The sequence below is a fragment of the Macrobrachium nipponense genome, chromosome 42 (assembly GCF_015104395.2).
Source record: "Macrobrachium nipponense isolate FS-2020 chromosome 42, ASM1510439v2, whole genome shotgun sequence".
In the NCBI taxonomy this organism is placed as follows: Eukaryota; Metazoa; Arthropoda; class Malacostraca; order Decapoda; family Palaemonidae; genus Macrobrachium; species Macrobrachium nipponense.
This window is the reverse complement of record NC_061103.1, coordinates 41,581,747-41,607,427: the sequence shown is the minus strand read 5'-3', so window position 1 is coordinate 41,607,427 and position 25,681 is coordinate 41,581,747. Positions and strand designations below refer to the sequence as shown.

Genomic DNA, 25,681 nt, shown 5'->3' with positions numbered 1-25,681 from the left:
GACTGCAAGATATCGGATCCGGTCCAAAAGCTGCTATTTTGCAAGCAGTGGAACAGATGATTTCCAAGGAAGCTGTAGAACTGGTTCAAGATCTCCAGTCTCCAGGATTTTACAATCGGCTATTCCTGGTACCGAAAGCATTGGGGGGATGGAGACGGTTCTAGACGTCAGTGCCCTGAATTTCTTTTGTCTTGAAGAAGAAATTTTCGATGGAGACGTCTTCCTCTGTTCTGTCTGCTCTTCGTCCAGGGGACTGGATGGTGTCCCTGGACCTTCAGGATGCGTATTTCCATGTGCCAATTCATCCGGCAGCAAGGAAATATCTGAGATTCATGTTCCAAGGGAAAGTATTTCCAGTTCCGAGCGATGTGTTTCGGACTTTCGACTGCCCCTCAAGTCTTCACGGACATCATGAAGAATGTAGCTTATGGCTACATCTGGAAGGGATCAGGATCTCCTTTATATCTGGACGATTGGCTAATAAGAGCCCAATCGGAGAAAAAAAAAAAAAAATGTCTGGATTGGACCTTTTATTTACTCTAAATTTGACAAAGTACCTAGGACTTTTAGTCAATCGCGAGAAATCCATGCTTGACTACCCAGCAAAGTATTGTCTATCTGGGGATTCAGATGGAATTCTCGGGATTTTCTAGCGTATCCTTCGCAGGAAAAGGAGAGAAACGCTGCTTAGAAAAGGTGGCAGTCTTCTTAAGGAAAGAACATTGTTCTGCGAGGGAATGGATGAGCTTACTGGTGACCCTCTCCTCGATGGAACAGTTCGTTTCCTTAGGAAGACTACACCTACGACCCCTTCAATTTTATCTGAAGGAGAGATGGGATTGGAAGTCCACAATCTGGGAGAAACCTTTCCATCTCGAAAGGGATCAAGGAGAATATCCGCTGGTGGTTAGATCCACAGAAACTAAGCAAGGGAATCTCCCTTCACTTACAGAAACCCTCGCCTAGCGTTATTTGCAGACGCCTCAGATTCAGGGTGGGGAGCGACCCTAGGTTCGGAAGAAGTGTCAGGCACTGGGAAGGAGAAACAAGTGTCCTGGCACATAAACAAAAAAGAACTAACAGCCATTCATCTAGCTTTAGTTCATTTCGAGGAACAGGTCTCAGGTCTGGGGATTCAGATTCACTCGGACAACACAACAGCCCTTGCTTATATAAAGAAACAAGGGGGGACGCATTCCTTTTCCCTGTACGAATCAGCAAAGGATCTGCTGATTTGGGCTCAGGAAAGGAAGACTCTCCTTCTCACAAGGTTTGTGCAGGGAGAGAGAAATGTCGGGCAGATCTGTTGAGCAGAAAAGAACAAGTCCTACCCACGGAATGGACTCTCAATCCTCAGATTTGCCAGCAAACTATGGCATCTGTGGGGAAGGCCCAATATAGACCTGTTCGCGACCAACAGGAATCACAGATTAGAGAACTATTGCTCCCCGATCTCGGATCCACAAGCAGTAGCAGTAGACAGCTTTCTGCTAGATTGGACAGGCTTGGACACATACGCCTTCCCTCCTTTCAAGATAGTAGGGGAAGTATTGAGGAAGTTCGCTTGCTCGGAAGGAACAAGAATGACCTCATCGCTCCCTTCTGGCCAGCTCGTCGATTGGTTCACAGAGGTGCTGGAGTGGTTAGTAGATTTTCCAAGATCGCTTCCACTGAGGAACGATCTTCTCAAACAACCCCACTTCGACAGGTTTCACAAAAACCTCCCCGCTCTAAGTCTGACCGCCTTCAGACTGTCGAAGGACTTGTCAGAGCAAGGGCTTTTCACGAGAAGTGGCGAAGGCTATTGCAAGAGCCAGAAGAGTCTCCACCTCTAAAGTATATCAGTCGAAGTGGGAGTTGTTTAGAGATGGTGTAAGGGGAAGAAAATATCCTCTTCCAGTACCATCTGTAACTGAAATCGCAGATTTTCTCCTATATTTGAGAAAAGACCTGTAACCTGGCAGGTATCAACAGTGAAGGGTTAACAGAAGTATGGCTGGCCCTCAGTCTTTCGACATAGAGGAATAGATCTGACCAATAATAAAGATCTCCATGACCTTATAAGGTCTTTCGAAACCACGAAAGACCATGTCAATCAAGAAAACCTAGCTGGAAACTTGGATTGGGTGGGCCTTCAAGTTTACCTAATGTCCGGAAAAAAGTTCGTACCGTCTCACGCAGCTTCTTTTAGAGACTTAATGAGAAAGTCATTATTCCTCTTTGCGTTAGCAACAGCTAAGAGAATTAGCGAGTTGCAAGCTTGGAAGGTGAAGTGGGTTTTAAGAAGGATTCAGCGATTTGCTCCCTTTCTTAAAACAACCATTTTTTCTAGCAAAAAATGAAAAAATCCCTCAAAAGCCTTGGCCAAAGGAAGCTTTGAAGATGAAGGAGGGAGATTTCTCATTAACAGGAAGAGAACTAGAGAGGGACTTTTGTGTCCAGTCAGGGCACTCAAGTTCTACCTGGAGAAGAAAAAGCTGCTGGGAGGTACAGAAGAAAGTCTTTGGTGCTCTGTAAGAGATCCGAAAAGATCGATTTCCAAGAATGCCCTTACATTCTTCATAAAGGATGTGATAAGGGAAGCTCACCTTAAGTGCGATGAAGAGCACCTCAAGGTTCTCAGAGTAAGAGCTCATGAGTGAGAGCCATAACTACGTCAATGGCATTTCACAAAACATGGTCTCTGCAGGCACTTATAGAGTCTACGTTTTGGAGATGTAATTCGTGTTTGCCTCGAATTACCTAAGAGACGTAAAAATTTCGTACGAAAAGTGCTTTGCTCTGGGAGCGTATGTTTCGGCGAATTCAGTGCTGGGAGAAGGGCTGAGGCTAATCCTTCGTAATTTACTTTAGTGCTTTAAAGTATCCTTTATTGGTGGTTGTTTTATTGGTTAATTGTCAGAGGGAATAGGGAAACCCTCTTGCAATTCATAGATTATAACAGTACTAACATGGTCAGGTGATTGGGATTGGCTTCAGTGCTCCTTGTGATTATTTTTAGTAACTAAACTGTCATGTAAGAGGGCGAGTCTCCATTGATATGACAAAAGGTCAAGGCTCTACCATGTAAGTGGGTCAGCCCCCATTGGTACGATCCAGAATAGGCTCTGTCGCGTTAGCGGCTAGCCCCATTGACACGATCCAAAGAGTTATTCAGCCATAGGTTCATTCCTCGCTGAAACTCTTGAGGCAGGCGGCAGACTCATCGACAGTAGTCATGAAGTCTTCAGCCCAATCAGGTAGGAACCATGGATTATTTATCCAAGAACATAGGTTGTTTTTTCCCTGTTTTTAATGTATTTAGTTTAAGTATTATTTGTTTTTAGCTGTCTCTTGCCCGCCACCAAGGGTGCCAATCCAGCTAAGTATATATCTGCTGGGTAAGTTTTCATGTACAAAAATGATATTGTTAAGATACAATAAAGTTTTGTACATACTTACCTGGCAGATATATCGATTAATGGCCCACCGATCCTCCCCGTCAGGAGACAGGTGGAAGAGAAATTATGGCTTAGAAAACGGGAATGGTTCCAGACCCCGCCACCCAGCGGCGGGAATGGTGGATCACCTGACCTACCTGTCGCGTGTGCCGCGAGTTTTGAAATTCTGTCGGGACGACCGAGTCTATAGCTAAGTATATATTCTGCCAGGTAAGTATGTACAAAACAATTTTATTGTATCTTAACAATATCATTTTTTTTTGCATATTAATGCCTTTAATAATTTTTGTATTTTGCATTTCCATTGAGACTCTTCTTCATTCCAGGGTACAATACTTGACAAAGACACCACATTTTCAAAATATCCTCGTATGAATTGTCTTCCAAGAGTCGGTGAATTCTTGGCCATCAAAAACATTGACTCTAGATGCAAATCTTTGTCCTGTTCACTCTGACTACACGAAGGTTCAAGTGCTCGAAGTGTCTGGTTTGTTGGTGAAGATGAAAAACTATCCGTAAGTAATTTTGTTTTAGATTTTTAGTGAGCATAATCGTTAGCTAGGTAATTGTACTTGGTGAGCATACAGTAATACCTCAATCTTATATGTTTTGAGTTGTGAATTCACAATAGTGCAACTTTTAAATGGAACCTAACCAATTATCATGTGCGCACTTTTCAGAGACTTGCGAGCGCAAAAACGTACAGAGATCAGAGAATTTTCATGATACATGTTCCGTATATGTTTATTAATATTTCAAATATTTATGATAATAATAATAATAATAATAATAATATTCATAATAATAATAATAATATAACTGTAATTACAAAATATATATGGAAATATTTTTTCTCCTTGTCTTGTTTTTGTTTCCCAGAGAAGCTCTCTCTCTCTCTCTATCTCTCTCTTAGTTAGCAGTAGATAACTTTCAATTTATCTAATTTTACCTTCACCATCTAGAACTAAATACGCCGTTCTAAAACATAGACACACAACTTAGAGTTGTACTAGTTCAAATATAAAGTACTGTTGTTCCGATACGAATACAAACCTTCGGTCCTTTACAATAGGAATGTAACTTGCGGCAGCTGGAAAAAAAAAACCGGTTTTTTTCGTTTTTTTTTAAAGAAGAGAGGTTTTTCGAACAAGGGAGTTCGGTAGTTAACTGCTTGTCCGACTGCGCACCGCGCGACTGGGAGGTGAAGATCCCCTTTGCTTTCGGCCACCGACGGAGACAGACGTGTTGTTCGCTCTCTGCCCGCTTTCGTCGTACGCTTTGTATCTTTTTCAAACTTGGTTTGCTTTGTGTGTGTTTGATAAAATACTGTAAGTACGTGTGGTTTGTATTTTACTATTTTTTCATTAATTATGGATCCCGTGAGCTGGAAACGTCCCCACACCCCCCCATCAGCCACAGAGTTTGCCCTGGTGTGGAGGGCAGTAAGTGTTGGGCCTTCATCGGCTCTGTCTGACTCGGTGCTGGGCCAGGTGGACTCCGCTTGTCTCCAAGACAAAAAAAGGGTTCGCTTGAAGGTCCGGCAGGTCTTCCAAGCTACTTACCCTGCCTCTGCTGCGACTGAGGAGATTCTACGTGCCATCAGAGGATCCTATGCTGCCCAAACAGGTTAACCCGGAGCTAGCTAGGCTAACTCCGGGGGTGTCTCTGCTGCAGCTCCTGTCAGAGAACTTGTGGTTCTCGCAGCATGAGGCACTTGCACTGGAATCCACCGCCATGGCGGCATTCCAGGCAGTCTCCTGGTTAGACCTGTGGTCCCTCACAGTGTCTAAGGTCGCGGCCACCTCGGGAAATATTACTCCCCCCGAGGGGGACCCGGCTTTTGGAGGCTGTGTCAGTCTGGAGGTAGAGCCATTTCCTACCTAGCCCACCAGACGGCAAACCTGTGGGCCAACCTGGTACTTCGGCGTAGGGACGCAGTCCTCACCCGAGTGACCAGGTCGGCTGGGTGTGAGGCGGCACTGGGTCTTCGCAACGGACCGGTGGTGCGGAGTTCCTCCTCTCTCTTCCCAGGAGAGATGGTGGACGCTGCGGTGGAACGACGGCGCACTGGTGACAGTGACCGCCTAGTACACCAGGCAGTCTCGAGGCATTTGGGCAGCCTTGAACGACTGCGGCCAAGCCCAAGAGCTTGGTTAGCGCTTCCTCTGAGGCCAAGACGATTGCTTCGTTGAAGCCCAAAGGAAAGACTCTGCCTTCCGACTTCTTGCAGGAGCGGTTGTCCTCAGCCCTCCTCCAGCCCTCCTTCCCCTCGGGGGGGAGGGGGAAGTGGGGAAAGAATCGAAGAGAGGCGGGAAACGCTGGGACGGCGTTCCCCCTCCCCCCACCTGCTGAAACGGAAGTGGGGGGATGCCTGGCGAGCCAATGGGCAACATGGCAGCGCTACGGAGCGGAGACCTGGATAGTAGACGTCCTTTGGGAGGGCTATCTACTACTCTTCGAGTCTCGGCCACCCGTCACCTCCAACCCGGTCCACCTTCAGACCTACATACCTGGAACATCAAAGGACGTAGCCCTTCGGCAGGAAGTCCAAGCCATGCTGAGCAAGGGAGCTGTGGAGATCGTCAGGGATCGTTCACCCGGGCTTCTACAGCCGTCTTTTCCTGGTGGAGAGTCTTCGGGGCTGGCGCCCGGTGATAGATCTCTCTCCCCTGAACCGATTCGTTTGCCAGTCTCGGTTCACGAAGGAGACGGCACGTTCCGTGCTCGACTCCCATCAGGGAGAACGACTTCATGCTTCGATGGACTTGAAGGACGCGTATTTCCAGATACCCGTCCATCAATCCTCCAGGAAGTACCTCCGCCTTCATCCTCGACGGGACGGTGTACCAATTCAGGGCATTTTGCTTCAGTCTCTCAACCGCCCCACAGGTGTTCACGCGAATGTTCACTCTGGTGTCTGCTTGGCCCACTCGGTAGGGATACGTCTTCTGAGGTATCTCGACGACTGTTTGGTCCTGGCGAGCTCCTGTTCGCAGTTGCTACAGGACAGGTATCGACTTCTTGAGTTCTGGTGCAATCTGGGGATCGTGGTGAACTTCGAGAAGTCCAATCTCGAGCCCAACCAGAGGATGAAGTACCTGGGTATGCTGATCGACACGGTAGCAGGGCAGCGAGTCTTCCCACAGACTCGTGGATCAACAGATTCAGGGAGGCAGCCTACCAGTTCCTGTTTCGGCAAGAACAGTCAGCTCAGCAGTGGCAAGTCGTGATCGGCCACCTGTTGTCATCTAGAAGTTAGTCATGGGCGTCTCACCTGCGGTCTCTTCAGTGGAGACTAAAGGAGAGTTGGTCATAGGCAACAGACCCACCTTACTCCCCGTGTCCATCACAGAGTAGGTGAGGCAGGACCTAGGCTGGTGGCTGGATGACAGGAGCCTCTTGAGGAGTGCCTCTTCGCACTCCCCCCCAGAGATGTTGCTGTTTTCGGACACGTCAACCAAGGGATGGGGCGCACACCTGGAGGAGTTGCTGGCTGCAGGAGTGTGGGATCGTCACGACAAGCACCTTCACATCAACCGTCCATGGAGCTTAAGGCAGCGTTCCTCGCTCTCCAAGAGTTCCAGGACCGCTTGATGGGACACTCGGTGGTGTTGATGTGCGACAACACCACAGTAGTGGCATAACGTCAACAAACAGGGGGGCCTAGTGTCCTTTCCCGTTACACCAGTTGACGTTGCAGGTGCACGAGTTGGCCGTGGCCCACTCAGTAGAGCTGTCAGCCCGCTACATTCCAGGCAAGAGGAATGTAGTAGCAGGCAAGCTCAGCCGTCGGGATCAGGTGATAGGGACCGAATGGTCTCTACACCAGACCTGGCGGAAAGGCTCTTCAACCTGTGGGGGCATCCAGTAGTGGATCTGTTTCACCACCCAGCACAACAGAAAACTTCCGGTTTTCTTCTCAGCCGTGCCGGACCCATGGGCAGCTGCAGAGGACGCTCTTCAACACCCGTGGGACAAACTCTTCGTGTAGCCTTTTGCCCCACCTTTCCCCCGTTCTGCCTGATTCGCAAGGTGATCAGCTGAGTGCTGGTCACCCCGAATCTCTGGATGATCCTGGTGGCTCCCAAGTGGCCCCAGGCCATTTGGTACCAGGACCTGCTGGCTCTGCTTGCAGAAGCACCGAGAGAGATTCCCCCTTGGCACAACCTTCTTGTCCAGCCACACGTGGAACGGTACCACCAGACAGTCCAGTCTACATCTTCACGGCTGGCTGTAATCCACCATCTCTTGCGAGCGAGAGGTTTTTCTCACCGAGCAGCAAACAGAGATGGGTGGGTACGTCCTCTGCAGCTGTGTACCAGGGAAAGTGGGCCATCTTCTGTGGTTGGTGTCGTAGACAGGGTTTATCTCTCTCAGAGCCACTCTTCAGCAGGTAGCGGATTTCCTCGTATTTCTTCGCCGAGGACCCCAAGCTCCTCTCCATCCCCACAGTCAAAGGATACAGAGGCGCTCTGGCCCTAGTCCTGAAACTGAGGGGAGTGGATATCTTGAATTCGTTCGAGATCTCCCTGCTTATGAGGAGCTTTGAGAGGTCTTGCCCACCCAGGGAACTCAGGCCTCCTGGGTGGGTGGGACGTGACTCTCGTCCTTAGGAGTCTGACTCGAAGTCCCTTCGGAGCCACTCCGAGAGTTGTCAGACAGGGATCGACCCTCAAGACCCTCTTCTTGCTGGCCCTGGCATCAGCAAAGAGAGTAGGGGAACTGCATGGTCTTTCCTTCAACGTCAAGCACTCCAGGGGATGGGGATCTGTGACGCTGGATTTCGTCCCGAACTACGTAGCGAAGACTCAGAATCCTTCGGTCCCTGACGACCGGTTCGAGTCTTTCACAATCCCCTCCCATAAATGGACTTCACTGCACAACGATGTGGATGAGATGCCTGCTCTGTACCTGTGAGGGCGCTACGGCGCTATCTGAAGAGAACTCGGCACCTCAGGCTGAGTGTCGACGCCTCTTCGTTAGCACCGGGGTGACCAAGAAAGAAGTATCCAAGAACACTCTTTTCTTTCTGGCTGCGTGAGGTGATCAGGAGGGTGTACGCAGCTGATGGTAGCGACGACATCCATACCCTTCGTCCGAGAGCCCACGAAGTCAGAGGTATTGGTCCTTCCCTTGCGTTCCGCAAGAACTTCTCCGTGGCGCAGGTCCTGAAGGCAGGGGTCTGGTCCAACCAGACCACCTTCACCTCCTTCTTTTTACCTTCGGGATATAGCCCACAGGTCCTTGGACACTTTTTTCCTTGGACCCCTGTGGTGGCTGCTCAACACGTGTAGCTTACCCAGCACCCGAGTGGACAGAACAGCATCGCATCCTTGTGTGACTGCATGAATGGATGAGTGAATGAGAGTGTGACTTGCTTCTCTTCCCCATCTTTTTCTCCTCCTCTACCTGTGGGCAGAGGGACACGGTTGTCACTACACTGGAACAGGAAGCGATGCAGGTAAAGCTACTCGACCGAGCCCCATCTATCCCTTTCATTAGGGATAGGAGCGATTATCCACCACTTCCCCGACAAGGGGGGGGGGGGGGGGTGGGGGGGTGGGAAGTGGAAGCCAACAAGAGACAAACCCATGACTTCATATTGCCTCTTGCAATAGGAGCAAGTTCTTGCTTGCTAGTTTAATGAGGTACGCTTGCCTCCCTCTTGATTTAATTTGGGTCTAGAGGTCTGACCATTGATCCTGCAGTACATACCCTCCCTCTGCTCTTACGACCAGGGAAGGAACCAAGGTTGGACGAACACCAGTCTGTTCTTAAGACTCAGATTCCACCCACCAAGAAGTGAGTCTTCCTATTATAAAGGACCGATGGTTTGTATTCATATTGGAACAAGTAATTTGTCGAAAATTGAATTTTTCCTAACTATACAAACCTGAGGGTCCCTTTACCACATAGTCCCACCTCATGCCACCCCTCCACTGTTTTGTTTTTTCCTGGGCCTAAGCAAAGTGGATCTTCACCTCCCAGTCGCACGGTGCGCGCATTGTCGGACAAGCAGTTAACTACCGAACTCCCTTGTTCGAAGCTTACGACCGGTTCCAGCTGCCGCAAGTTACATTCCTATTGTAAAGGACCTCAGTTTGTATAGTTAGGAAAAATACAATTTTTGACAAATTGTTATTTTGTTCATGAAAAGGAATTTCAGACCAAGAAAGAAAGAGAATAAAGAATTTCTCAAAAATGGTTGAGAAGACTTCTAAAAATAGATTGGTCAGTCGGAAGGGGGAAAAAGAAGAGAGAAATATGTTGTATGTATGTAATCTTTGCACAATCCTATATTTTTACCAACCATTTATAAATGAAATTACATTAATTTTAATTTGTTTAAAAGTTAGCTTAATACTTGAGGGAGCATGATTAGGGTCATATTTAGTGTACAACTCAAGAAGTAAGCATTTACGTATTAGCATTTTTAGAGACAAGTGCCAAACTTACGTGAAAATTCCCCTTCGTGCGAGAGGTCTGGAACCTAACTCATTAAGTTCGGGGTATCACTGTATATAGAACTTAATTTTATTATAAAAGCTTTTTTTGTAGTGAAAAACTTTTTTTATCCTTTTGATATATTAGTCTGTCTGCTAAATAATAAAGTATGTTTCAGTACTGGCTGAAAGTAGACTTGTTATGCATATGGGTTAAAGTCAGGTACAGTATAGTTACTTTGCAGTATTGTTGGGATTATGAAGAAAAAATTAATAAAGAAATAATCCTTTCACCAAATATAAGATTTAAGGGCATTATTTTTGGAAGCTACATACTCAGAGAAAAACACAGGAAAGTTGCTGATCTGTTGACAAAGTATCAGGGATGAATACGCATAGTATCAGTTTCTAATATAGTGCAGGGGCTGGGGGGAAAAAAGAAAAAAAAATGGGGGCAATATCCACGCTCTACACTCTTGGCATACCAGAATGAGATTTATTGAAAAACAAAACCTGTGCAAAGCTGATGATTTGTCAGTTGATATGATGAAATATATAGTAGGCTCTCAGACCATTCAGTGATTTATTTAAAACTGAAAAAGAGGGAGTTGGAGGTTGACATCAAGCTGAAGAGATCCAGGAAATAAAGGAAATAAAAGCTGCAATGGAGGTAGAGAAAAGGCAAAAAAGTGGGTGCAGGTAGAGGCTACAGTGTACCATGTGAGATGCACTGATGGCACCAAAAGTGAACCCCCGTATTTTTTTATGGACTCATGTACTCGAGGATTTCTCTCCAGAACATATACTCCCATTATTCGCAGCAAATTCACGTATTTGCGGTATTTTTCTCTGGGAAATATCCACAAATTCAATTTTTTTTTTTCAATTTCATCCTAAAATGCACTTTTGTGAAAAACTATTAAAAAAACCAGGTATAAACACTTTTAGTGTGGTTTTCTTGAGTTTTATGTAAAACCAAATAGGCAGTTGTAACCGTTATTGTATGGTTTTCAACTAAGCGCGGGTTCTTGCTATTCACGGGGGTGTCTGGGGCACATCCCCCGCGATACGGGGGGGGACGCTGTACCCCTCTACAGGGGCCTACCTAATGATGTATAAAATTGTATAAAAATTGAACAGACCAGCTGTTCTAACTAGAAGATACAGCCTACTTTGACATCTGCTTACTGGAAATTGACCTCCATATCAGATACATTTTGCCCTTATTTAGTGAAATCCATCAACAAACATGGAATCATCATTAAAGAGAAGATTAAAATTAAATGATATTGAAAACATGAACTTAAAAGGTACATGATTGTGAAAATTGAAAACTAAACAGGTTTGCATGAGTTGACAGAAACACTTTTTGTAAAGAATTATAGTTTAGGAGAATCCTGGATGGGCAGATGACATTGCAGAAACTATTTTCTGTTTTTAGTGTCTGGACAATGAACTCTCATAATGTAATGTGTAATGTTCGAATGAATGAGACTTAAAATGTAATTCAAAATTTTTTTCCCTCAGCTGTTGACTTTCTTTGAAAGTAAGGGCCCTTGTTATTTTTCTTTACCATTTATGTTGTCAGAAATATATTTATTTTGCCTTCACATATTGATAGCTTTAGCCAGATGTTTTAGTTAGTAAATTGTTTCTTTTAATTTCCTGTTATTGATTGCATGGAAAACAAGAACTTTTAATATTGGGTCTCTCTCTCTCTCTCTCTCCTCCTCTCTCTCTCTCTCTCTCTCTCTCTCTCTCTCTCTCATTTTTATTTCTGGTTTTTGAATTGGTTTTTGTCTCTTGAATTTATAAGGAATTTTACCTCTCTCTCTCTCTCTCTCTCTCTCCTCTCTCTCTCTGCTTTTTTCTCTCTCCTCTCTTTTTTGTTCTCTCTCTCTCTCTTCTCTCTCTCTCTCTGTACATGTAAACTTATGGTCTAACACCATTACAATTGGATGGTAATTTCCTGATATAAAACAACATAACATCAGTATTGAAAATCAAAATTTCATATATCTTTGAAGGTTGTATATAAAAAAAAGGTATCAGTTATGTTACATGTTACTTGAGATAGTATCCAGTGCATTTGTAATTAGGAATAGAGAAATTATAAGTTTACATTTTCAAGAATTAAGATAGTTTATGTATAACAGCATGTGAGCTAGTACCTAAGGTAATGAATGAAGTATAATAGTACTACTTGCATTGCACATCAAGACAATCGTATTTCTTATTTACAAATAAGTAATGATTGCAGTACAAGCAATAACAAAAAAGTTCATGAGAGATTAGTACTACTTTGCATTACATTTTCCTTCTGCATTCTTCCTTATTGAGTAGCTGTTCTTTAGTCTGTACCATTTATGCCATCATATTTTCTTTGTCTTCAGAGAGCACAAATACTGAAAAATCTGTCTCAAAAGTTACCGACGAAGATGGAGTGGAAGAAGTTGACTTGACGTTCGACGAGGAGGAGGTCGATCTTACCGAAGAAGATCCTGCGCAGATTCTCGAACTTGACTGGAGAGACATTGTTGAGTCCTAGGTTGCTCTTTCCTTAGGGCAAGGTGGGTTAACCTCAGGACTTTACTGCATACTGTAGACTTGTGGAAAGATTTGTTTACAATTTTATAGACAATTTCTGGTAGCTTCATATGGCATTCTCAAATAGTTATATATGCACAGGCAATTCTAGGTTACAGCTGTCTCAGCCTACAGTGATTTTCTGGAGCATAACTAAAGTCTCTCTCTCTCATTTTTATACATTTTACCTTTACGGATGTTTCCGGTTACCGAACCCCCCTGCTGTAACCCGGGACTCTGCATAATACAAAGTATTTCCCAACTTTAACTCAGAAAACGTTAGCCAGTGAGACATGTAAATTAATGCAGTATATTGTTAATAGTAAGAAAGAAGTTATTGTGCATGGTTAACTTGCCTCATAGCTTTCATGAGGGAGATACAGTGTGCAGCAAAACATTAACAATGTCATTGTAAAGGTTTTGCAGCTGAAGATCCATACTTTGTATCTGTCAATATGGTATCACCTCTTACAGTAGACTTTAACCACGCCACAGAGAAGACAGCAGATAAGACGTCTTCTTGAGCCAAAAAAAGCAGATGCATCAGAAAGAAGACGAGGGAATAAGAGAAACAATGTGTAGCTTAGGCAGTTATGAAACCCTCTCTCTTTTGAGAACAATCTCTCTCACATGAAGAGACGGGGAGGCCTCACAACTGAAGATAATGTGTTTGGGAATCTTCACCTATAATTAAATATGGAAAAATATTAAAGTTTTGTAAGTTATTTAACTTTAGAACCGTACTTCTCCCTTATCATATTACCAATATCAACTAAATTTCACGTAGAACATTTCAAGACCTTTCAGAAAGATATGATGTAGGTTATGTGTGTGATATCTTAAAATATAAATACTATGCGTATTAGTATTCTTGTTTTTCAGGTACTCAATTAGTAGTAAAATGTTAAAATTGTATTCTGTAACAGAAAGACAGTAAATAGAAAGAACCTATGGAGTCATGTAGGTATGTACAGGGGACCTGATATAGTGTATATTTTATTGACTCAAAACAATTAGCACAGGGGAAGTAGAATTTTGAAAATTTCATAAAAAGAGCCTTTTTTTTTTTTCAAGCCAATGGCATCACAGACTAAACGCCTAAGTCATACAGTACCTTTTCAGTGGTGATTCCCATACTTACCTCATGACATATAGTATAATCATGAGTGATTATTGTTTTAAAATTGCATCTGAAATTCTTCTTTGTTGGAAACCATCTTCCAAGCTAATGGTGATGCAAGTCATTTGCATACTGTTATGAAGAAATGTTTTTCAAACAGTCGAAAATGTATGCAGTGTTGAAAAATATATTTTGCATTTGTTTGCAGGTGGATATACGTATTGTATTTCAGAAGTAGAAGAGATGGGATTAATTATGTAAAGTGAAGTACAGTAGATTTATTCCCTAGATTTAAAGTTTTACTGTATGTGATTAAAATTGATAGATTCTACTCATTCATATATTTAATTATCACATTATTTTTGCATCTTGTTTTTCATGTGTCATGTTTATGAAATATCTAATGCAGTGTGTATCAAAGTAAGATTTTTGTACGGTTCAAAACATTTTCAGTAGTGTGGAAAACACATCAACATATTCTTTTGTTGGTGCATTATGTTTTTGAAGTTAGTTTAAAGGATTGCAGTTGATGAAAAACTATACACAATTGTGCGTGTATACTAGTGCCCCTATATGCGTTACTAAGGCATCTAAGTATATTGTTTGATCATACCACTGCAATAATTTATTCAGGTTTTTTCCATCAGTACTAGTTTAAGGTATTTAATTTTATTTCTGATAAAATTTTAGATGTTATGTATTAAATTAAAACTTTAAAAATTCCTTATTGGGTTTCTTTATAAATGATGGAGATTCTGACAAAATTTATAGAGTTGCATTGTTTCCAAAATTGACAGTCTTCATTGATTATATTCTTTTCACGGTCATACACAAGAAAGCATCTGTGTTTTAGGGTTCCTCTTATTCTGTACATATAGGAATTAGATCCTGTGCGCTTTTCAGTTCTATTTCGGGTAGGGAGGGAGCATGCCCGTATCTTTTGAGGGTTCCAGATTTTGTAAGGTTTTATAGTAGGCCAGCCTATGTATGGCCCATTACTCTGTGGAATCCTTTGAAAAATTTTTAGGATATCTCCTGAGTGAAGTCTGAATATTTGATTACAGTAATAGTAATGATAGTGTACAATTTTATTTAAAAGAACGTATAAAATATTTAAAATAACTTTTATCAAATGGAATACAAAATGTTCATACACTTAGTCTTTTTACTTTCAATTTTCCTTTCTATTTGTGAATAACATAGATCCCAGCACTTGGCCTTTGGCCTAAATTTTATATTTCATTCCCACTGGTTGGTTTTTATTGTGTTTGCCTGACTGAGTTCATATCTCTCGAGATTCCTTAGACTTCACTGCTTGCAGGAGGGATTTCTTATATATTTTAATTAAATCTTTATCATCTTTCTTTCATAATTTTTCAGGTTTTTTTGATAAGCAAGGGAACATCATGTAACATTTTTTAAATGTTATGGAAGCACATATTTTGCATTATAATCTTAAAGGGTTCCTCTAGCACTTACAGAGTTTGCTAAATGTTACTACATATTTCTGCATTTACAGAGTGAGAACAGTATTGCCCTGCAGTATCAGACACATCTAGCAGAAACGTTTTATTTGAAATGCACAAATCAATCTGGCACTTTGTTGATGAAAATACCTGAAAATACCTTCCTAGAGATCATTTTCTTGATAACCCAAAGTACTACTGGTATTAAAGCTATATATTGATACGTATACCATTTTTGTTTAATTCATTGGAAACAGTTTCTTTAATTTTCTTCATTACTTTCAAGTCAGACTTATCATGGAAAAGTTGTGTGATTTGTATTTTCGTTGAAACTTTGCAAATTTCTGAAAATATAAGGATTATTAATAATAACACAATATTAACTACTAATGAAAACATTAGTATTAAGAGACCTAGGTATTGGTAAGATTTTAAGAACTACAAAGACACACGGGTAATAAAAGATTAAACTTTGTTATAGATATCTGAAAGTATTAAAAGACCTTGGCTAAGTAAGAAATATTCCTGCTTAGGTGAACTGGAAAACTACTAAAAGGCCAAAGATTGTTCCTGTGCAATCCAATATCAAAAGGTGTACATACTTTGTAGTGAAAATACTTTGCTGGAAAGAACCTTGTGTCCAAAATATAGTACTGAAGTTTATTTTATCAGTTTTAAAGCTTCACTGGGAGATATCCAGAGATTATAAAGAGTATACATATTTGGTAACTGACCAAAGGTTGGACTTGACAAACATCCAGGGCCAGGCTCCCTTTTTCCTGATTCTCTGAAAGCTGGACTGCATGTTCATGTATATTTTATTGTATTCTGCTTAGTAAGCTGTGATTAGATGTTAAAGAATGATACAGTAGTTAGCTTGCCCCAAGAGCTTTTGTACTAGTTATGGTATGGCTCTCCACGTGTAAATTGTGTTGAGGGGTTTCTGTGACGAACATCTTTTGCAAGTGGAATTCATTAGTTAATTGCCATCAGTGTCCAAGTAAATGTGTGTGCTTGGTGCAAAGTCCATGGTGATTCTGAAATACTACTTTAAAACAGTACTATACTTAGATATATAGTTTTAAAAAGTTTGAATTATAAAACATTAATGGACTAGAGAAATAGTATTTGGAAGTTTTATTACCATTAAATAAAAATCTTTTCACTTCATATAATACCCTAACGATAAGTACAGTACTTTTATTGTTTTGTGCTGGTATGATTGGACCTATTGTTCGTAACAAAATCTGTTTCATTTGTCTAGTAGATTTCCAGCCATCCCAGGCCACAAAAATATGGCAATCTTGCAGTTTACACTAACAAATACCTTAGTAGTCCCAGTTTTTCTGGAGGAAGTACAAATAGTTAATAATGAATAAATGTAAATCTATAACCTGCCTTAACCTTATACACATATTTATAGTGTAATCCTTGATGTATGATGACTATTTTTATAGGGTGGATGTATAGTTAAGGGAAAATGAAGTAATACCAAGAGGGTTCATAGATAATTGAAGTCTTACTGAAAAGAATATGTACAGTTTAAAAGTAGCAAGTCATGTTAATTTTAATCAAGGATCCATTTCTCCGGAATGAGAAGCATTTCTATGCAATAACCAAAGGAGTGGGGTCTTTAGAGGTTGCTAATTTTACTCTCAAAAGTGCAGCTGTGGTGTCACATGTTGTTATTATTTTTATTACAATTTTTATATTAGTAATTTTCATGCACAACAGAATATGGGGTTTGTGGCAACAATAAGTTTTAACAGGACAAGATGCTCTGCAATAAAAGCAAGGCACTGAGAAGAATTACAAATGTACTACTGTGCTTCTTCAAATGCCATTATTATTATTATTACTACATATTATTATTATTATCATTATTAATATTATTAATAATACATATTATTATTATGAGGAAAAGACCTATTTTGTGTTTCCATATGCTGTCATATAAACATTTTTACTTACATTTACACAAACTACTAGCTTACAATATCTCCAGATATCATCCTTAGCTGGTCACTTGTGATATGATTTTTCATTTCTATGACCTGTTTATATTCTAGCTTTGGATCTTATCCATGGGGTCTTGCTAAAATCCTTTGCCTTATTTCAGTCTGGGACTTTTCAGTAATCTTTCTCTTGCTGTCCTTAAGTTTTGCTAAGTGTTTGATCTTTTGATCAGGTCACATAAGCCTCGCTCATTTAGAACCAGTTTGTTGGCTATATTTAGGCTGAATGTATTTTCCTGCTAATGTGGTTAGTAGGTTTATGTGTCTCTTGTTTACGCTCTTTTCTTTGTTTCATTAGCAGTAGGCTGTGATATGATTGTATCTAAAGGATAAGAATTTGTTTAAAATGCTGTTAAAAAAAAATTGAGTAGTTTCGCACAATTGGTGGTATGCAAGTCAAGTTATATGAAATGTGTTTGTCTTTCACATTACACTCTGTAAATGGTCACCTTTACCAGTGTTAAGACAGTTACAGAAAGGGAATATGTACTGTATTAGAGTCTTCTGTAACTATAGTTAAAGGAAGGGAGCACATCTTCTGTAACTTTATAGAGGCAGAATCACATTACTGTATTGGTTAGTCTTATGGCATGCATTGGTTACTGTAGGTCTTGTAGTTCTTTCATAATTACATTACAGATTTTGTCTAGTCACCAGTATTATAATGATTTTGTTTGGTAATTTCATCTTGCAACATAGAATTTTCAATTCCTAAAGGACATCTGCGAAAGATTTGTTTTAAAAATTATACATTATTTGTATGTTTATAGATATTAAAATCTCTTGAAAATTCAAGAATGGGAAAATGTTGAGGGTTCTTACAGTGATTTTGTCAAGGGCTTGGTATCGAAGACATTCCATCTATTGTTTCCCAGAATTACTGTACTGTCTTTTGAAGATTTGCCTTGAGAATTCCAGTGTTCCTTAGTTTTGTTGTTCTAAATTGATAATTTTGAACTTGATTAAGTCATGGTTATAAAGCAGTTGATTCTAAAGACTGTAGTGAATCAGATACATATCTCCTGTTTTCTAAATTTTGCGATAAGCATGGTCAGAGAACTAGATCTTTCTGCTGAAGAATAGTTCTCATAATGTAGTACAGTATTTCTACATGAAACCTTGGAATGTCTTCAATTCAATTCAGTTTATTTGTTAGCTTGAGTTGTAAGGCCTCATCCATTTTCTTTAATAGTTTCATTTAGTTTAAATTGCATTTATATGTAAAATAAGAATTTTAACTTCTATTTACTGAGTTAATACTGTTACTTTAGGAATGTCCAAGTACTCATTTATAAAACTACTTGTGGTGATTTAAACATTATTTTGTTTAGTCTGTAGAAATGTTTTAAAATTACTTTATTACTTTTGTAATTCTTAATTATTATAAAAGAGAAACTTACATGTATGTTTACAGTTGTCATATTGAAACAAATAATATTTATGAGAGATAGTTACATATAGCAATGTATGTACGTGCATCACAGATAAAACTTTATATAAACATATTATTTTTTGCGTGGAGGTATGTTTTAAGTGGTCCAGAATTAGATAGTCATTGATTGTACTGGTTTTAACACAGTGCTGATGTACTGCTGTAGATTCCTATTGTATTGGAACAGAGTGTCCCGTAGTGTAAGTTTTTTTTAAATAAATGTTTGTTGATATTTTGTGTTTAATTGCTAAACTTTTTATCTCTCAATGTTTAGCTTCCTTTGATGAAACCAAACTTTCTCTGAAGAATCAATCATACTTTTAGTGTATTATGAAATTCATAATAAGATAATTGTCTGTCAGAATAAGATGATGGTTTGGCAGAAGATTCTGGACAAATGGGGATGTGTTTTTTCTTTCTTTCTTTTTGTAAAAAAAAAAAAAAAGCTTAATTACCAAAATCAGTAAAGTATGACAAGAATAAAATGAACAAGAAAGAGGATATTGAGAAATTCCCAGTTGACCGAAACGATCAAGAAATAGTATTTTTAGCTTATAAAAATAGTAGGTACCATAACATTTCTACAAGTTTCTCTGTAAGTTTTAAAGACTTTGGCAACTAACATGATCATTCTGTATAGTTTCAATTTCAGTTTATTTCTCTGTTTAGCTGTAAATACAGTCAGCTTCTGAAAAAAAAAATCACAAGCTCTTTAGTGATCTTTGCTGATTCTTCGTATGCTCTTTCATAGGTTGCAAGTGATTAACTGTCCCCGTGGGATTATAAGCTGTCCGTTATCAGCAGTTGGTGTTGTGGACAGGATAACATCCTGTGGAGGAGGGTAGCAAAAGAGAAAGTGTGTGTTTGTGTGTATTGTCATTCCCCTGACAACTAACGGTTTGGCGTGAGCTGTTAGTCTCTGAGCGTTAGTTGACTGAGACCTGTCATTGAGAAAGTTTGTTAAAATTCGTTCCTTTCCCTCCTGGAGTCTCCATTCTTTTTATTATATAATGGAGAAAGTTCCCAGGATATTTAATTCAGCATATACAAGAATTGATTGAGAAAGATACGCCATTTTTGTTTAGCCAAGAAACGCCCACTTGGATTGAAGCTGACATCAACAATGTTATCAACATTCGTGTGAAACATTGCCAGTTATACTGAATGTGACAAGCATATTAACGTTGAGAGTTGAGTTTTCCTTTTGGGAAACATGGCAGGTAAATGCTGAATGTGTTTGATCAGTAATTTTCATAAGTTTGTTGATTAAGAAGCTATGTGTTCCGTACAGTTTTACTTAAATAATTTCACTTAAGAGCTAAAGTTATAATATTTAAACACAAGATAAGTCTACGAGGCTCGTTAAATGAAAGAGAGCATTCAACTGGTACCATGTCGTAGTGTTTTTATGATTAGCGTAAGTATTTATAGGTTTTATAAGGTATATAGCAAAATAACCTTAGAAGATAAAGTATTGGAATATTACAAAAGCAACGGTAATTGGCTCTGGGAATTATCTTTTTGCTGCAGGAGAATCTCCAGCCTAGAACCTCAAATGAAAGAGAGTTTAAATTGGTACCATATTGCTGATTTTGCTTTATATACATATATATATACATATGTAATATATATATATATATAATATATATATATATATATATATATATATATATACAGTCCTGTCCCGAATTATGCGTGTTCTAATTGTGCGATTCCCCTTTTATGCGGTCGCTAGTTCTCAAAAGTAGATTTTCTGTATCTGCAAAGCCGTTCAAATTCTGCGAGTCACTCGCTGCAAAACCTATCAAATCTATTGTCTTTTCAAGTATTTTAGAATTTGGGGGCGTTTGCTGTATCTGAGAAAAGGGGTGGGGGGAATGCTTGGAGGAAAAAAACTATTATTTCTCCAAGGGGGAAATGCGAGAGAAAGATTTCCTGAAGGCAAGCACTGCCTCATGCATTTGTGACGTCATAGGGCAGTGTGTATGAATGATCATCGCCATACTTATTCAGATCTGCGAAGTGTATTCTGATCATCTGCATCAAGCATATTTGATCATTTATTTTTTTCTATTGTTGAAATAGGTTTTGATGAAAACGACTATAAAAGTAATTAACAGAGAAGCAGGTGTGTTTGAGAGAGAGAGAGAGAATCGTTCGATCTAAACTTTTCAAGAAACTGTCATTTGAATTTTGAATTTTATAATTTCTTTTTAAGAAATTGTATAATTTCATATCAAATTTTAAATTTTCATTGTTCTTTTTTTATCGAGAATAAATTTATATGAAAACGATTACATAGTGAACGTGCCGGACAAATAAACAGACAGGCACTCTTATTCTTATATCTATGCTCGTAACCAGGTTTGTTAGGCCTAACGGGAGTAAAGACTCGCATGATCCGCTAGTCCCTGAAACCTCAAATGGTTCACAAAGCCTTCCTTCAGCAGAAGAACTCTTCACGGAGGATGAGATAAAGGAGTTTGAAGGTTTTTTGACAGAGGATAGGTAGATGAAATTCCATCCAAAAGGTTTTTTTAAAGGAAATACTGCATCATACAGTACACTTGCACCTAATGGTGGCATTGTTTAATGTGGGAGTTTTCACCATCCTGTGTATAATTTAAAACTTTTTCAAGTTATTAAAACCTTTTTAATGTTTTATTTATCCATAAGAATAATTTCATATTAGAAAATATTACAGTATATTACATATTGTAATATTTGAAAATGGGTAGTATAAAAAAGTTTGACTGGGTAAGTTGCTGTTTGCCTTGGCCCAAATGCAATTATTCCCAAAGGTACGTGTTTCGAAATATGCGAATTTCCAATTCTGTGAGGCCGTGGATCAACCAAATTCTTGCATAATTGGGGACCTTACTGTATATATTATATATATATATATATATATATATATATATATATATATATATATATATAATGTATATATATGTATATATATATATATAATATATATAATATATATATATATATATATATATATATATATAGATATATATATATATATATATATATATATATATATATATATATATATATATATACAGGCAGTCCCAGGCTTACGACAGGGTTCCGTTCTTGAGACTCATCGTAAGCTGAAAATCTTCATAGGCCGAAGAGTCTTCGAAAATCCTAAGAAAACCTTATTCTTTTAATGCTTTGGTGTGTATAAAAAAAAAACTGTGTACACTGCATTTTTTTTTTTTTTTTTTGTTGCATCTTTTATCCAAAAAACCTCCAAATATTTATTATTTTATTTTGCATTTTTGGAGCCATTTTTCTTCTGTCAGATTGCATCGTAAGTGTTGTAAGCCTGGAAATAATTTCCGATTAATATATAATTGAAAAGCGTCGTAAGCCAGGGGACTGCCTTTATATATATATATATATATATATATATATATATATATATATATATATATATATATGCTTATATGTACCTCAAAAATGTGTGGAAATAATATGACAGCAGTCGGTAGTGCATCTTATTTTTTGTGGCCTGGGCTATATATATATATATATATATATATATATATATATATATATATATATATATATATATATATATATATATATAGCAAAAACGATATTACTCATGAATTTTTTTTTCTCTGCAGAAGCACTCTTAGTACTACCATGTTGAAATCATTGCTAATTAACGTAAAGTATATTCATATTTTTTAAAGATATATAACAAAGTAACCTTTTAGAAGTAGAATAAGCATTGCAATATTGCAAAAGCATCGAGTATTGCCTCTGGAAATCATTTTATTTTTCTTTTATTTTTTGCAGGAGAATCACCAACATACATAGCCATAGGCGCAGGAGGGTCTGTGATCCTGCTGATGATTATGGTGGCGTTCTTCGCAATCAAAAAGGTCAAGAAGAAAAGTGCCAAGGAAACCCTTCAGATCGTCAACAAGAGTTCTGCCACGGTGAGAAAGTTCTCTCTCTCTCTCTCTCTCTCTCTCTCTCTCTCTCTCTCTCTCTCTCTCATCTCAAGTAGACAAGATTAGACTTTCTAAAGAACAGTACTATGGCAAGAGTCTGTGTTGACATATCACATTTACTCTCTCTCTCTCATTGTAGACAAGATTAGACTTTCTAAAGAGCTGTACTATGGCAAGAGTCTGCGTTGACATATCACATTTGCTCTCTCTCTCTCTCTCTCTCTCTCTCTCTCTCTCTCTCTCTATCTCTCTCTCTCCTCTCTCTCTCTCTTCTCTCATCTCTCTCTCTCTCTCTCTCTCTCTCTCATTACAGACAGGAGTGGACTTTCAGCAAACCCTCCCAAACTCATTCTGACTGTTAGAAACATTCTAATCGCACGATTCCTCCCTTCCTTCCTGTGTCTTGGCAGTGGTACGACCCCCAGTTCCAGAAGGCGGTACCCGAACAGGTGGGGCAAGGGGACATTTATATTGAAGAAGGACTCCTGGCCGTTTTCACCGCCGAAAAGAGGTCAAAGTCTGCCGAATTCCTGCCGAAGGTGAGGCTAGTATAGAATCAGAGGGAGCCTCTCTCTCTCTCTCTCTCTCTCTCTCTCTCTCTCTCTCTCTCTCTCTCTCTCTCTCTCTCTCTCTCTCTCAGTTTATCTGGCTGCCCAAAGAAAGACTTAACTTCATTTGCTGGTACCTAGTCCCGAGTTATACGAGATGATCTAGAGACCAATCTTTAGACCAAAGTCCAAACCAATTAATTTATGAGGCCAGCCAAATAGCAGAGAGAGAGAGAGAGAGAGAGAGAGAGAGAGAGAAGTAGGGCACCGGACATCCTGCGTTCTAATCTCCTTCAAAGGGAGATAAAGCAAATTGGACCATCTGTGTGGAAGTCATCACTGGTCAAGGACGGTATCTGGGACGATAAGAAGTGAGCCGTTACAAAGGATGAGTCATGTTACTTCTATATCTACTAACGTACTACAAGAGCCGTTGCAAAGCATAAATCTTACTACAACAGTTGGGCCGTTACACATAGTTATTCTATTACTAGTTGATACATTGCATTTGAGCCGTTACATAGCTTAAGTCTTGTTAATACTACTAATATATGTTTATATTTCTCTTTAGGAAATAGAAAGTTGATTTTGCAGTTTTAAATAGACAGATTATTCCTGAAATTCCTTAGGAATGAAAATGAGGGAGATGGCGTTCTTTTGTATAATTATTTAGTGTCTTGGAAACATTTTTGTGGTTTTTAGTAATGCATAACGCAAATGCTCATGTACAAACACAGAATGGTCGGTACCATAGCATTTCCGTTCTAGACGGATGACCCAAATATCTGAGAATCGTCTTGTGGCAACTAATTAAAACTTGTTACTGTTACCTTGAACGACTTAAAATCATAATAATAAAATGTCACGTTTCAGATTAATGATAAAAAGTTTAGTTTTGTTCATGTTGTGATGTGTAGTACTACACTACTGTGGCATACTTAGTTCACGATATACTAATCCAAAGACTCTATGGAATAACTGGAATCATTTGTTCCATAAACCTACAGAGACTTTCAAAAAATAAAGATTCCTAATCTCTGACAAATCTCATTCCAGGAGACATCTCAGATCCAGAGACGTTCCAGCAGCCTGGCGTCGTCGAGACATCTCTCTGTCTCCTCCCAGTCTCTGACGTCACTTTCCAGCGATGCTTTTTCTGTGACTTCAGAGGACAACAGGAGGAATTCCTTCACCCTCAGGGTATAGAGAATTATTATTATTATTATTATTGTTGTTGTTGTTGTGTTCCTTTCACCTGTGTCTAATTACTGTCCTTTTTTCAAAGGTTAGAAGTTCTTTCTTTCCTTTCAGAGGCTAAAACGAACCATTTTTTCCCTCCCAAAGGTTAAAAAGAACCTTTCTTCCCCCTTCAGGAGTTAAAAAGAACAGTTTTCCCCCTCAAAGGTTAAAAAGAACAGTTCTTTTCAAAGGTTAATAGAAACCTCTCCTTTCGAAGGGTGAAAGGAACCTCATGACCTGAAGAAGTCAAGACTATAACTGCTTCTCCATCTTTGAACCTTCCTTTCCTTTCCTTTCAAAAGTTAAAAGAAACCTATTTCAAAAGTTAAATGGAGTCTTTCTTTCCTTTAGAAGGTTAAAAATGAACCTTTCTCTCCTCTCAAAGGTTAAAAACGAACCTTTCTTTGCTTTAAAAGGTTAAAAAGAACCTGTCTTTTCTTTCAATGGTTAAAAAGACCCTTGCTTTCCTTTCACAAGTAAAATATAAACTTTTCTTTCCTTTCAGAGGTTAAAAAGAACCTTTCTTTCCTTTCAGGGGTTAAAAAAGAACCTTTCTTTCCTTTCACAGGTTAAATATAAACCTTTCCTTCCTTTCAAGGGTTAAAAACGAACCTTTATACCCTTTCAAAGGTTAAAAGCAAACCATTATATCCTTTCAAAGGTTAAAAAGAACCTTTGTATCCTTTTAAAGGTTAAAAACGAACCTTTTTTCCTTTCAAAGGTTAAAAAGAACCTTTCTTTCCTTTCAAAGGTTAAGAAGAACCTTTCTTTCCTTTCACAGGTTAAATATAAACCTTTCCTTCCTTGAAAGGAAGGAAAGGTTTATATTTAACCTGTGAAAGGAAAGAAAGGTTTCTTCCTTAACCTTTTGAAACGGAAAGGAAAGGAAAGGTTCTTTTTAAACCTTTGAAAAGGAAAAAAAACAAAAAAGGTTCGTTTTTTAACCTTTAAAAGGATTACAAAGGTTCTTTTTTAACCTTTGAAAGGATATAATGGTTTGACTTTTAACCTTTGAAAGGGTATAAAGGAGTTCGGTTTAAATTAACCCTTGAAAGGAAGGAAAGGGTTTAATATTTAAAACCTGTTGTGAAAGGAAAGAAAGGTTCTTTTTTAACCCCTGAAAGGAAAGAAAGGTTCTTTTTAACCTCTGAAAGGAAAGAAAAGTTTATATTTTACTTGTGAAAGGAAAGCAAGGGTCTTTTTAACCATTGAAAGGGTTAAAAAACGAACCTTTATATCCTTTCAAAGGTTAAAAAACGAACCTTTATATCCTTTCATAGGTTAAAAAACGAACCTTTATATCCTTTCATAGGTTAAAAACGAACCTTTATATCCTTTCAAAGGTCAAAACAAACCTCATGACCTGAAGAACTCAAGACTTATTACTCCCCATCTTTCAGGGATCTCCGTATGTCGAGTTC

The 25,681-nt window shown here is 39.1% G+C and overlaps 1 protein-coding gene across 1 annotated transcript in view; it reads right to left on the bottom strand.

Moving 5' to 3' along the window:
- LOC135213142 (synaptotagmin-7-like) overlaps positions 1 to 25,681 on the bottom strand; it is a 40,865-nt gene that overhangs the window by 10,448 nt on the left and 4,736 nt on the right. The window lies entirely within an intron of this gene.